The sequence below is a fragment of the Myxocyprinus asiaticus genome, chromosome 2, assembly GCF_019703515.2.
Source record: "Myxocyprinus asiaticus isolate MX2 ecotype Aquarium Trade chromosome 2, UBuf_Myxa_2, whole genome shotgun sequence".
NCBI classification, from domain to species: domain Eukaryota; kingdom Metazoa; phylum Chordata; class Actinopteri; order Cypriniformes; family Catostomidae; genus Myxocyprinus; species Myxocyprinus asiaticus.
In genome coordinates, this window is record NC_059345.1 from 65,214,142 (window position 1) to 65,227,307 (window position 13,166).

Here is a 13,166-nt window from a genome sequence, read left to right on the forward strand (position 1 = left end):
ACAATGAATCATCCTGACTGACATCAAACCAGCTCGGTTCCTCATAATGCACTGCAGCACCAAGGTCATCTGTTTCTACTAAATGACTTCCAAATGAAGTGAGCATTACATTGACCTTTTTTACTGCTCTTTTTCTAAAATTTCATCTTTCCATGATTTGTAATGACCTGTTTGTTGCTGGTTCCAGTGTGGACTGTGGAGTAAGAATGACACACGCGTGCGCGCGCACACACACACACACACACGCGCACAAACACGCACATGCACACACACAAACACACACACACACACACACACACACACATCCATTAATGCCAAAACAACACACTATGTTTTAAGCAAAATCAGTAATACTTCATCTCAGTAATCATAAATGTAAAATATATTTGTATATCTGTATATTTTCTTACTTGCCATTATTGTTGAAAACAGAAACATAGCTGATTTGGCCCCATCATTTTATGTAGGTTACAGTAAACATTAAAGGGGTCATGAATTGGAAAATCAAACTTACCATGATAGCTTGACATATAAGAGTTCATAGCACTATAAAAACATACTGTAAATTTCAGAACCGAAAACTTCTTTATTGAAACCAATGTGCCAAAACGACTCGTTCTCTACTTCCTCCTCACTATAACGTCATAGTGAGGTATTACATCAGCACAGGCCAGCCTCTGCATAAACAGATCAATGCCTACTTTATCATCCACACTGCTTAGGCCTGCCCACCAGTCTTGTGGTTAGAGTAGAGCAGTGAGATTATTTTTGGAACAACAGGAGATGTCTAGACGTTGACATCTTCGCAAGGATCCCAACATTAAGAAAGAGTGGCTGAAGTCCTGGATCGCGTCAGTAAGAACGTGTTTGTTTGCTCGCTTAATTTTACCGATGATTCTTTCACAAACAAGACACAGTTCGAAGCAGGCTTTGCAGAGAGACTTAAATTAAAAGCTGATGCAGTGCCAACTATATTGGAGCTGACAGTGATGTCACAACAAACAAGCGTGAGTATCCATGTTAATTGTTTTGCTTAGTATGTTACAGACTGTTAGATGTGTACTGAGTATTTGATTTGATCCTGGTGATTTTAGATGCTCGTGTATTAGTTTTAATGCACAGGGATCTCTAAGCAGCATATCTTTTCTTGTTCTGTTGGCATGATAGCACAACTGCCACAGATGCACCGAAAGAGTATTGATATCAATATATTTAGACAATTTATTTCCTTTTTAATGAAAACATGACTCATTGTAATGAACAACGTATGTGTTTGTCACTACACTGAATATATGATGAAAGATGATTATATGACGAATGACAGTGCGACAAACACCGGTGAATGTATCCTGTATATGTTTACATGTTGCACAGTAAGTGTATCCTTTCACAGTTATAAATGTGATAGCACCATATATTTACACTTTTGTTGGTACTGTCATGCGTTACTCAGCATTTGTAAAACACGGAAATGTTTCACCGTTGGAAAATGCCCCAACTATGTGACACCATTGTGTTGCGTCTTGGTTTAAACAAGAATAAAAGTAATACCTATTACACAAATAGACAAGTAAATTACAGTGATTACCACACTGTCAAAGACTGCAGTATCTGTGGTGTTTGTGGAGGGGGATAATTTTTTTCAAATTCTGGATCAGACTCTGGCTCAAACATGTATGGATGAATCCCACAGGTTGTCATTTTTTTAACCATCCGAAGTTTTCAAAACAACTCCACACACGCGTAATGGCAGGGGTGTTTACACTTATCTACATGCAAAGATGTTCCCCAATCACAGCAGTGGGCATTTACACTGAAGTCTTCAAGAACACACCCCAAAAAACGAAGCGTTTGAATCAGAGGCTCTAAAACTGGATAGAAAATGACCAATTATTCCTAAATTATGACTACCTTTAATGAAAAAAAATCAAACTAACATTATATGTGGACCTCAAGGAACATATATATATATATATATATATAAAATCATGACACCTTTAATGTGTATTGAATTGACCTCTGTGACAGCGTGAGAACATTGTGTGTACAATATGGAGAACCTGACCCAGAATCAGCGCCTATATGTTTGATAAATGTTGTTGCCAGAGTTTATGCAGCAGTTTAGAAGATCTGTAAAAAAAGATTTGGTGTCAGATTTCAAACAGTGTGTCCAGATTATGCAATGGCCACATTTACATGCACCATCATGTGATTAAACTTCAGTTTATGTTCGCTCACAATCATAGTAATCCCCACCAAGGTAAAATATAATGCGATTTTAATGACATTATATGGGATATATATATTATATATACACACACACTATTTAATAGTATTTAATAATTTCACTCTAAACAAAATGCGCCTGCGCTAGTGCAGCAGACAGATTCAGTTACACTGAAGAACACAATTTAAGAAGCTGCACATACTTCTTAAGGGTGTAATGCAACAAAGGCCTGCTCAGTGTAGTTCAATTCACAAGCAAATGACTCTTTTGAACGGTCAAGTGAATCAAATCAGACAGAGCCACCAGCGCAGTCCGACAAAGATGACTCCTATGGACCGGTTCTTTTAATCACTCGTTGAAAAAACGAATTGACTGACTGAATTTGAGCAAATTCAACTTTTTATTCTCATGCATAGGATATAGTGCAGAAGTATAATTAATGTAATAAAGGAATTAATGAATTATTTACAAAATACAGGATAACTCTCTATCATTTCGTTAGCAAACGTTGCAGTGCACTGGATACAGCTCAGCAGTTTTTCTAAAAAATAAAAAAAAAGATAATTAAATTTAAAGAATGTTATTCTTAAGAGACATCAACACTCAACACAGCTTTGTATCTCCAGGACCGAATGGGTTTTCTGATGTTATATGTTCTCATTGCAAACCATCACAACTACTGTTGAACATTAAATAAATTAAATTACTTACCTTTTGCAGCTGAGATGATTGACTGTAGAACTGGCGAAACTTTTTTTTTTTTTTTGAGTTCCTTAATTCTAGTAGTGGCCCGCCTGTGACGTAACGAACTTGGGCGAGAGTAGATACACACAGCTACACCGAGTATGGACATGTCACAAGTACAACTGCTTTCAGCCGAGACTGGCCCACATAGGAAAAGCCGTCTGTCAGCCAGAAGTGGTGTGCACAGTCGGCAAGGCTCTGGCCAATTATCTTTTCACTGATGCCGGCATTGAGCCGACAGTGGTGCATTTCTGCCGGAATCGGCCCAAATGTTCTTGCTATCTGGGAGGATTAACAGAGTATTAAATTATTGTTTGTCACAAATACATTCTAACTGACTCAATTCTCTACCCGCGCGCTGTTTGTTTGACTACAGTCACGGGTACATGCATAAGTCTGCATGAGCTCTATAGAATGTTCCTATCTCATGGTGAGCTGCACATGTGAACATTTAAATGCGCTTCAAAATGCCCCTCTTTGCACGAAATGAAATAAAGACACAGCCGTTAATGTATTACGAGTGTGTAAACAGACGGGACAAAAATCTGCACCGTCTTGACTAATATACTGTATATATATATATATATATATATATATATATATATATATATATATATATAAAATCTACAGTTGTGCTCGCAAGTTTGCATACCCTGGGAGAAATTGTGAAATTTTGGCATTGATTTTTAAAATATGACTGACCATGCAAAGAAGACTTTTATTTAAGGATAGTGATCATATGAAGCCATTTATTATCACATAGTTGTTTGGCTCCTTTTAAAATCATAATGATAACAGAAATCACCCAAATGGCCCTGATCAAATGTTTACATACCCTTGAATGTTTGGCTTTGTTACAGACACACAAGGTGACACACACAGGTTTAAATGACAATTAAAGGTTAATTTCCCACACCTGTGGCTTTGTAAATTGCAATTAAGTGTCTGTGTATAAATAGTCAATGAGTTTGTTAGCTCTCACATGGATGCACTGAGCAGGCTAAATACTGAGCCATGGGGAGCAGAAAAGAACTGTCAAAAGACTTGTGTAACAAGGTAATGGAACTTTATAAAGATGGAAAAGGATATAAAAAGATATTCAAAGCCTTGAAAATGCCAGTCAGTACTGTTCAATCACTTATTAAGATGTGGAAAATGCTGGGATCTCTTGATACCAAGCCAAGGTCAGGTAGACCAAGAAAGATTTCAGCCACAACTGCCAGAAGAATTGTTCAGGATACAAAGAAAAACCCACAGGTAACCTCAGGAGAAATACAGTCTGCTCTGGAAAAAGACGGTGTGGTTGTTTCAAGGAGCATAATACGACGATGCTTGAACAAAAATGAGCTGCATGGTTGAGTTGCCAGAAAGAAGCCTTTACTGCGCCAATGCCACAAAAAGCCTGGTTACAATATGCCCGACAACACCTTGACACGCCTCACAGCTTCTGGCACACTGTAATTTGGAGTGACGAGACCAAAATAGAGCTTTATGGTCACAACCATAAGCGCTATGTTTGGAGAGGGGTCAACAAGGCCTATAGTGAAAAGAATACCATCCCCACTGTGAAGCATGGTGGTGGCTCACTGATGTTTTGGGGGTGTGTGAGCTCTAAAGGCACAGGTAATCTTGTGAAAGTTGATGGCAAGATGGATGCAGTATGTTATGAGAAAATACTGGCAGACAATTTGCATTCTTCTGCAAGAAAGCTGCACATGGGACGCTCTTGGACTTTCCAGTATGACAATGACCCTAAGCACAAGGCCAAGTTGACCCTCCAGTGGTTACAGCAGAAAAAGGTGAAGGTTCTGGAGTGGCCATCACAGTCTCCTGACCTTAATATCATCGAGCCACTCTGGGGAGATCTCAAACGTGCAGTTCATGCAAGACGACCAAAGACTTTGCATGACCTGGAGGCATTTTGCCAAGATGAATGGGCAGCTATACCACCTGCAAGAATTTGGGGCCTCATAGACAACTATTACAAAAGACTGCACGCTGTCATTGATGCTAAAGGGGGCAATACACAGTATTAAGAACTAAGGGTATGCAGACTTTTGAACAGGGGTCATTTCATTTTTTTCTCTGTTGCCATGTTTTGTTTTATGATTGTGCCATTCTGTTTTAACCTACAGTTGAATATGAATCCCATAAGAAATAAAAGAAATGTGTTTTGCTTGCTCACTCATGCTTTCTTTAAAAGTGGTACATATATTACCAATTCTCCAAGGGTATGCAAACTTTTGAGCACAACTGATGTCTCGTGCAGCAGTTCTGACGCTGGGGATAATAATGACGATGTCATTATGTCTCTCGCTGCATCAGGTGAGTGGTCAGTGGAAATCATGGCCCATACATCCTTCCAAACCATGTCGACAAACGTCCACACTGGCGGGAAAAGCTTACTCAGTGGCAGGACAAGCTGGATCAGCACTCCACGCAATGGCGGTGCTCCAGGTGTTTCAAGCTCCTCAGGCAAATGGACGAGCACGGCTTCGATCCAAAGGCATTGAAAGAGCTCCCCACCACTACAGACTTAGCGCTGCATACCACGAAAGTCACTGCACAGGCCAGTGGCAAGTCCATGGGCAACCTGACAGTTCTGGATTGACATATATCTCATCTCACAGAAATGAGTGATAAGTTAACTCTTTTGGATGCTCCAGTGTCTCCAGCCGGCCGCTTTAGCGGCTCTGTGAATAAAAATTGCTCCTGATGGGCACAACCCTTTGAAGTGGAAAGCAAAGCCCACAGTTTCCTCCGGGTCTGCTACAAGAAAGGCTCAATTGGAGACACAAAACACTGTTCCCCATCTCCCCACTACTGGTTGCTTTGAAAGGAGTATTGTTGTTCACAATATTGTTCAAAATGTTGTTTCTGTGTCTTGCACTCAAATAAATGCAACAAAAAATGCAATAAGCGCAAAAAAGAATACAGCACTCGTTGCAAATGCACGATATGCTCACACATTCTCAGTAAAGAGCACCCTTTTCTCTTCAAAGCATACACATTAAGCGCAACCACTTCCCTATGGTGAGCGTCGCATCATATCATACAGTGAGCAAACCAAATTGCCCTCTGTCCTGTTATGCGTATGCGTGGCGAGCCCTCACGGGTATTTCAGAATGAGTGCAAAAAAAAATAAAAATAAAAAAATAATCAAACATGGTTATACGATCCAATTTGCACGCTGGCAACCCCGTTTCAATGGCGTTCTGTCCAAAGACGCACCAGTGTTACGAGCCAAAATACACAATCTCATCGTGAAAAACATGATAGCACAAAAAGGGTTTTACAGCCGTTATATTCTTTTTTCAAAGAAAGACGGTGGACTTCAGCTGATCCTGCATCTGAGACATTTAAATCGCGCACTCACAATGTGCCCGTTCAAAATTAACACTCTTATCGCTTGGCGCCAAGGGCGCATGCGCATCACTATATCCCGCCGCTTTATAGCTGCTTTAGCACCATGGACAGCTCCTGCGTTTTACCAGTGATGAGTCGCTCTGGGGCAAGTTGTCACACAGCGCCTAGAGCTATCGGCTGTATTTCTAGCCTTAAAGGAGACCTATTGTTGCCCTTTTTACAAGATGTTATATAAGTCTCAGGTGTCCCCAGAATGTGTCTGTTGAAGTTTCAGCTCAAAATACCCCACAGATCATTTATTATACCATGTTGTAAATGCCTCTCTTTAGGTGAAATTAAAAACATGCCGTTTTCATGTGTGTCTCTTTAAATGCAAATGAGCTGCTGCTCCCCACCCCCTATTATTATAGAGACAGTAAGCGTAAAAATAACGACATAGCTCTGGTCTCCGTGAATACAATCAGAAACAATGGTAACTTTAGCTGCATTAGCCGTGGAATCAGCTAACAAGCACATTCGAAAAGGAGATTTGCAAACATTAACAAAATATAAAGTGTGATACTAAAGCTGGATCACGAACAGTTGGTACTGATCCGTGCTTGAGAATCAAATATTTGGAAAATCCTGCTTTATATTTGTGGCAGTGGGGGCGTGGTCGAGCACCCATCCGGAGAGATGATCCCGAAAGCAGTAAGGGCGCTTACACCGGAGCTAAATTATGTCTAACACCTGTCTCTAATTCCAGTGAGCTGAGAAAGTAGCATATAAACAGCCACGCCACTTCAGAAGCAGAGAGAGAACGATATGTCAGTCCAGTGGTGGCGTGTGCCCTGAATGTCAAAAAGCTGCATGTCTTTTAAGAAGTTTATGGAGAGTTTTTGTTATTGGTGAAGCTATCTGAGAGAGTGTGCAGGCTGTGCAGAGGGCGGAAAATAAAAGCTTTACTTTGACGGTGTCTGAGCTTCCCTACTCGTCCTTTCCCGTGCAACCTTCACAATATTGATCCTCATTCACAAAGCAGTCCGGTGTAAAATGATTTAAACATACATTAACAAATTTTTGTATGTTTTGGGGCATATTTGCTTCAAAAACAAAACTTGTCCACTGCGTCTTCAGTGGCTCTGATGCTGGGAGTACATGAAGACTCTTTCTCTTTTACAGCCAACAACAGAACACTTATGACGTTTACGAAGCTGAGACATTATTCTTCTCACCGTAGCTGCTCCAGCACGGAAAAAAATGGTGGACTGTGTGTAGATCACTCGGGGGAGGATCTATGATAATAGGGTGGAGTCTGTCACCAGTTGTGGGTGAGGCCTGCTCTAAATTGACGTCACTTTAGAGCAGAAACGAAAACCGATCATTTTGAGACACTGTTTTTGATTAATAGAAATATAAGAAAGAGGAGTGGGTGGACTTTTAACATTGTAGGGTGGTTGTGTACACACACTGCCGACTCACATTTATGTTCAAACACCATGTAAGAGTGAATTTTGCATAATAGGTCCCCTTTAAAGGTGTTTCAGTCATAAATAGAAAACTGTCATGTCCTAGTTCGCACAGACAACGTGACAGTTGTGGCATATATAAACTGCCAAGGCGGAATTCAGGAGACTTCATCCTCACTGTATTGAGGATTTGGGAAATATTTGGCAAAGCAGAAATCTATCTATTTGCCTCAGTGGGGAATACCCACTGTCTCCACTGGTACTCGAAGTCCCAAGGCCCACTGAAAGCAGGCACACTGGCACACAAATGGCTGGTGAAATGCAAATATGCGTTTCCCCCGGTATGCCTGATTCACTCTGTCATATGTAAAGTCCGAGAGGACAAGGAAATGATTCTATTAGTTGCGCTGAAATGGCCCAACCAGCCAACTTGTGACTTAACTTTAGTCCTAAAAGCTCTCACAGGGCCCCCCTTCGAACCTTTGGACTCTGTTGATTTGTGCATGCTCTCCGTTAAGACCACACTACTGCTGGCTCTGGCCTCAGTAAAATGGGTCGGTGACTTACAAGCACTATCAATTGACAATTCATGTCTGGAGTTTGGCCCTGGTCTTTCAAGAGCCACTGTCAAACCCAGAAAAGGCTATGTGCCTAAGGTCCTCCTAACCACGCCCTTCAGAGTGCAGGTGGTTCACCTTCAGGCCTTATTCCCTCCATTAATTCGGATGAGGAACAATAATTGCATTTTTTATGCCCTGTGTGGGCACTACAGGCATACATTGAGCATACATGCCAGTTCAGACTGTCTGATCAGCTCTTTGTATGCTATGGAGGACACACAAAAGGAATGTCTGTCTCCAAGCAAAGACTTTCTCACTGGATTGTCGATGCAATTGCCCTGGCTTATGAGTCGCAGGTGTAAGACTTGCCCAACTGGTGTTAAAGCACACTCAACTAGAGGCATGGCCTCCTCATGGGCATGGACGAATGGTGTGTCCTTACAGGACATATACAGTGCATCCGAAAAGTATTCACAGCACTTCACTTTTTCCACATTTTGTTATGTTACAGCCTTATTCCAAAATGAATTAAATTCATTATTTTCCTCAAAATTCTACAAACAATACCCCATAATGACAATGTGAAAGAAGTTTGTTTGAAATCTTTGCAAATGTATTAAAAATTAAAAACGAAAATAAATCACATGTACATAAGTATTCACAGCCTTTGCCATGACACTCAAAATTGAGCTCAGGTGCATCCTGTTTCCACTGATCATCCTTGAGATGTTTCTACAACTTGATTGGAGTCCACCTGTGGTAAATTCAGTTGATTGGACATGATTTGGAAAGGCACACACCTGTCTATATAAGGTCCCACAGTTAACAGTGCATGTCAGAGCACAAACCAAGCCATGAAGTCCAAGGAATTGTCTGTAGACCGCTGAGACAGGATTGTATCGAGGCACAGATCTAAGGAAGGGTACAGAAAAATGTCTGCAGCATTGAAGGTCCCAATGAGCACAGTGGCCTCTGTCATCCGTAAATGGAAGAAGTTTGGAACCACCAGGACTCTTCCTAGAGCTGGCCGCCCGGCCAAACTGAGCGATCGGGGGAGAAGGGCCTTAGTCAGGGAGGTGACCAAGAACCCGATGGTCACTCTGACAGAGCTCCAGCATTTCTCCGTGGAGAGAGAAACTTCCAGAAGAACAACCATCTCTGCAGCACTCCACCAATCAGGCCTGTATGGGAAATGACCATGAGAAACAAAGATTGAACTCTTTGGCCTGAATGGCAAGCGTCATGTCTGGAGGAAACCAGGCACCGCTCATCACCTGGCCAATAACATCCCAACAGTGAAGCATGGTGGTGGCAGCATCATGCTGTGGGGATGTTTTTCAGCGGCAGGAATTGGGAGACTAATCAGGATCGAGGGAAAGATGAATGCAGCAATGTACAGAGACATCCTTGATGAAAACCTGCTCCAGAGTGCTCTGGACCTCAGACTGGGGCGAAGGTTCATCTTCCAACAGCACAACGACCCTAAGCACACAGCCAAGATAACAAAGGAGTGGCTCCGGGACAACTCTGTGAATGTCCTTGAGTGGCTCAGCCAGAGCCCAGACTTGAACCCAATTGAACATCTCTGGAGAGATCTGAAAATAGCTGTGCACCGATGCTCCCCATCCAACCTGATGGAGCTTGAGAGGTCCTGCAAAGAAAAATGGGAGAAACTGCCCAAAAATAGGTGTGCCAAGCTTGCAGCATCATACTCAAAAACACTTAAGGCTGTAATTGGTGCCAAAGGTGCTTCAACAAAGTATTGAGCAAAGGCTGTGAATACTTATATACATGTGTTTTTTTTTTTTTTTTTTTTTTTTTTTTTTCGTTTTGTATTTTTAATAAATTTGCAAAGATTTCAAACAAACTTCTTTCACGTTGTCATTATGGGGTATTGTTTGTAGAATTTTGAAGAAAATAATGAATTTAATCCATTTTGGAATAAGGCTGTAACATAAAATGTGGAAAAAGTGAAGCGCTGTGAATACTTTCCGGATGCACTGTATTTTGCAGCAGGATGGTCCTCTCAAAACACATTCGCAAGGTTTTACAACCTAGATGTAACATCTCTCTCTTCACAAGAGAGAGACATTTAGAGTGCTTGCTATCCATTGGCCAACTATATATACTTATACTCCTCCCGTTTATGATGATTTCCCCAGCTTGTACACAACCACCTGCATTAGGCTGTTGTAATTTACCGTAAGTCACAAGCATTTACATTATAAATTAACTTCCCGACTGGGTTCGTGAAGGAGTTAATTCATACTATATGACTATAGTTCATATATTCGTCCTGAGTGCTCCCCTCCTGGCCCAACACAACGGTCACTCACTGTGGCATACTCTTGTCGATCACTGTCCCACGAGACTGCATGCTTCCTTTCAGGGAGGTTATGTTGTGCAGTGCAGCGTGATGGGATCGTATCGTTTACGTATGTAACCTCGGTTCCCTGAGATGAAGAGAATGAGATATTTTGAATGCTAGCCGCACTACAAGACTCAGAGTTCTTGAGATATGAGCGATGCGCTCCTTGTTCTCCATCAGGTATTCTGAGGAAATGGTGTTTGTGCATCTGTTTTTATAGCAGACAGTTTTGCGCCAAAACAGGCGGGCTCAAACACCATAGCCAATATTAGCATATTGGCATTATTGTAGAGAGGTTTCAACTAGATTGTGTAAGAAGGCACATATGCATTAATAAATGCAATGTCTCATTCCCTTCATCTCATGGAACCGAGGTTACGTATATGGAGCCAAGATGTTACGATATGTTTCCCATTTGGTTATGGGGAACCAAATAATAACGTTCTAGGAACATTCTCTATAGGTTCATTTTTTTTTTTTTTTTTGGAACCAAAAACGAACAACTTAAAGAGAATCTATACAGAACATTATCTAATGGTTATTTTTAGGTTTTATTTTTATAACCATAAACTAACTTCCCCAGAACTTTGCAGGGAGGGTTTTTTAAGACAACCTAAAGAGAACCTATTCAGAACGTTCTCTAGTGGTTATTTTTAGCTTTTATTTTTATAACCATAAACTAATCTTCCCAGAACGTTGCAGGGAGTTTTTTTTTTTTTTTTTTTTTTGTGACAACCTAAAGAGAGCCTATACAGAACATTCTCTAGTGGTTATTTTTAGGTTTTATTTTTATAACCATAAACTAACTTTCCCAGAATGTTGCAGGGAGGTTTTTTTTTTTTTGTCTGTTTGTTTGTTTCTTTGTGACAGCCTAAAAAGAACCTATACAGAACGTTCTCTAGTGGTTATTTCTAGATTTTATTTTTTTCATAACCATAAACTAACCTTCCCAGAATGTTGCAGGGAGGTTTTTTTTTTTTTTTTTTTTTTGTGACAACCTAAAGAGAGCCAATACAGAACGTTCTCTAGTGGTTATTTTTAGGTTTTCCTTTTATAACCATAAACTCACTTTCCCAGAACGTTGCAGGGAGTTTTCTTTTTTTTTTGTTGTTTTTTTTTGTTTTGTTTCTTTGTGACAACCTAAAGAGAACCTATACAGAACGTTCTCTAGTGATTATTTTTAGGTTTTATTTTTCATAACCATAAACTAACCTTCCCAGAACGTTGCGAGGAGTTTTATTTTTATTTTTTTGTGACAACCTAAAGAGAGCCTATACAGAACGTTCTCTAGTGGTTATTTTTAGGTTTTCATTTTATAACCATAAACTAACTTTCCCAGAACGTTGCAGGGAGTTTTTTTTTTGTTTTTTTTTTTGTTTTTTTTTGGTTTGTTTGTTTGTGACAACTTAAAGAGAACCTATACAGAATGTTCTCTAGTGGTTATTTTTAGGTTTTCATTTTATAACCATAAACTAACCTTCCCAGAATGTTGCAGGGAGTTTTTTTTTTTTTTTTTTTTTTTTTTTTTGGGTCAACCTAAAGAGAACCTATACAGAACATTCTCTATTGGTTATTTTTAGGTTTTATTTTTAATAACCATAAACTAACTTTCCCAGAATGTTGCAGGGAGGTTTTTTTGTGACAACCTAAAGAGAACCTATACAGAATGTTCTCTAGTGGTTATTTTTAGGTTTTATTTTTATAACCATAAACTAACTTTCCCAGAATGTTGCAGGGAGGTTTTCACTGAAACAGATCAATGTTTAAGTCCCTTTTAACAATAAATTCTCCTCCCTGCCTAGTAGGTGGCGATATGCACAAAGAATGAGAATCCCCAAAACACAGGAAGAATAACTCTTAAGAGAGAAGAGCGCATGGGGGCTGTTTGAATGTGGAGATTTATAGAAAAAAGGACTTAAATATTGTTGTGTTTCTCACTTACATTTATATCGCTTCTGAAGATTTGGATTTAAACACTTGAGTCATATGAATTACTTTTATGCTGCCTTTGTGTTTTTGAAGGTTCAAAGTTTTGGTCACCATTCACTTGCATTATATGGACATACAGAGCTGAGATATTTGTCTAAAAATCTTCATTTGCGTACTGCAGAAGAAAATCATACACATCTTGGATGGCATGAGGGTGAGTAAATGATGAGAGAATTTTGATTTTGGGTGAACTATTCCTTTAAGTGGTTGTATGGGAAATGCATCCCTGCATAATTCCTTTAGTGTATCGTTCACTAAACCAGCGCACACAGTGTGTGGAAATTACTGCCACTTTTACCAGGCACAATGCATTATTAGTGAAATAGTATTCTGTTTATGTTCATTAAATAGTTATATATATATATATATATATATATATATATATATATATATATATATATAAAACTATGACAATTATCATATATTATAATTTAATAAAATAAAACGTATATAAATATTACATT